Below are 2412 nucleotides of genomic sequence, written 5' to 3' on the forward strand. Positions count from 1 at the left end.
CGGGCTGTGGGCATCCCACTGCCTCAGCCTCTGAAAGCTGCTGGGATTACAGGTGCTCACTGCGGCGCCTGGCTAGGTTTTTCATTTTTTTAGGAGTCGGGGTCTCTCTTTTGTTCAGGCAAGTCACCAACTCCTGAGCTCAAGTAATTCTCCCTCCTCAGCCTCCCACAGTGCTGGGATTACAGGCGTGAGCCACTGCGCCCAGAGTATGTATGCTTCTTAACTGCAGCCCAATAATGATGGCCTTAGAAAAGCCTTAGTTTCATGTGCCTGTAGTGCTGGCTACTAAGGAGGCCGAGGCATGAGGATCACCTGATCCTGGGAGTTTGAGGTTGCTGTGAGCTAGGCTGACACCTCAGCACTCGAGGCTGGGCAACAGAGTAAGACCCTATCTCAAAAGAAAAGGAAGAGAAGGGAGGGGAAAAGGAAAGGAAAGTCTTAGTCTCTATAACACGTTTAATTTACCCTCCTCTTTGGCTCTTGAGCACTTGGCCATCTTGCACAATAATGTCAAAAGCTGGGCAGTGCCTGTGGCTCAAGGAGTAGGGCGCCAGGCCCATATGCTGGAGGTGGCAGGTTCAAAACCCAGCCCTGGCCAAAAATTGCAAAAAAAAAAAAAAAATAATAATGTCAAAAGCTGCAATCTAGCCAGGCGCTCTGAAGGCTCAGGTAGGAGGATCTCTTGAACTTCAGCCTGAGAATAAGAACCCATCCCTGAGACCCCACTCCTACTAAAAATAGAAAAACTACCCAGGCTTTGTGGTGGGGTGGCTATAGTCCCAGCTACTCTGGAGGCGGAGGCAGGAGGATCTCTTAAACCTAGGAGTCTAAGGTTGCTGTGAGTTAGACTAATGTCACAGCCTGGAGGACAGAGTGAGAGTCTGTCTAAAAAACAAAACAAAGGGCCGAGTGGTGGTTCACGCCTGTAATCCCAGCACTCTGGAAGGCCTAGGGGCTGATGGCCTGAGCTCAGGAGATCAAGACCATCCTAAGCTAGAGTGAGATCTCGTCTCTAAAAAAAAATAGTTGGGCATTGTGGCCAGTGCCTGTAGTCCCAGCTACTAGGGGGGCTGAGGCAAGAGGATCATTTAAGCCTAAGAGTTTGAGGTTGCTGTGAGCTGTGATGCCATGCCACTCTACTGAGGGTGACAAAGTGAGACTCTGTTTCAAAAAAAAAAAAAATACAAAACAAACAAAACAAAAGCTGCAATTGGAGCTTTGTGGAGGAGCAGGGGGAGCATCGTGGTTCTGTGTGAGTAGGAGGATTCTCCGAGGTGGGGGTGCCTGAGCACTGCGGATACCTCCTCCCTACCGAGGAATATAGACACATGGAGACTGGAGAGGGGGTCTGAGTGGACAACTCAGACCCGGCCTGTGTTCTCATCTCCTAAGTGAAATGTTCCTAATGCCTAGGTGAGGAAGCCTAAGGGGCCATGAGTTGCTTGGCCACTCTTGGCTGGTTGAGAGTCAGGCATTGAATGGTCTGGAGGGTCCACATGTGCTAGGCACACAGTCCTGAGGGGAGGCCTTCTTAGGGGAGATGGAGGCTCAAGAAAGCTGACTTGCTCCAGGTCACTCAGCTGTCATTGGCTGAGCTGGCCTCAGCTCTGAGACTCGCTCCCTCCCCAGCTCTGCTCTCTGCAGCATACTAAGGGTTCTACCAGGGTTAGGCTCAAGTAGAAGACTTGGCTTTTATAAAGAGATTTGTCAGGAGAGCCTTCTAACAAAAGAGTAAAATTAGGAAGTATTTTAAATAGATTGCCATCTCAACAAGGAAATTCATTTCTAGGTTTTAATGTTGATAATTGGCATAAGTAGTCCCTCTTGGAGAACACAGGTAAATTAACAGTAATTATGATCGGGCTCTATTGAAAAAGAGCAATAGTCTTAATAGCCCCGTTCACACCTGAAAGAATGTTGGGTAGAAACCATCCAGGATTCCATATCTCCCCTCCTCGCATTTGGTAGAATTTGGATGACATGAAGCTTTCTCTTCATTCATTTATTCATTCAACAACTGCTCACTAAATGCACATTTTATGCCATTTTGATAACAGCTGGGAGAGGGGTGAACAGACCCAGGTCCTGCTGGGTGGAGCAATAGTCTAGTGAGGGGATGGTCAAGGAATAAGAGCACACACAGCGCTGTGCAGGACACACACAGAGCGCTGTGCAGGACACACAGAGCGCGCTGTGCAGGACACACAGAGCGTGCTGTGCAGGACACACAGAGCGCTGTGCAGGACACACACAGAGCGCTGTGCAGGACACACAGAGCGCTGTGCAGGACACACACAGAGCGCTGTGCAGGACACACACAGAGCTGTGCAGGACACACAGAGCGCTGTGCAGGACACACAGAGCGCGCTGAGCAGGACACACAGAGCGCTGTGCAGGACACACACAGAGCGC

This window comes from Otolemur garnettii, unplaced genomic scaffold (assembly GCF_000181295.1).
Source record: "Otolemur garnettii isolate 467f Iridium unplaced genomic scaffold, OtoGar3 scaffold00043, whole genome shotgun sequence".
In the NCBI taxonomy this organism is placed as follows: domain Eukaryota; kingdom Metazoa; phylum Chordata; class Mammalia; order Primates; family Galagidae; genus Otolemur; species Otolemur garnettii.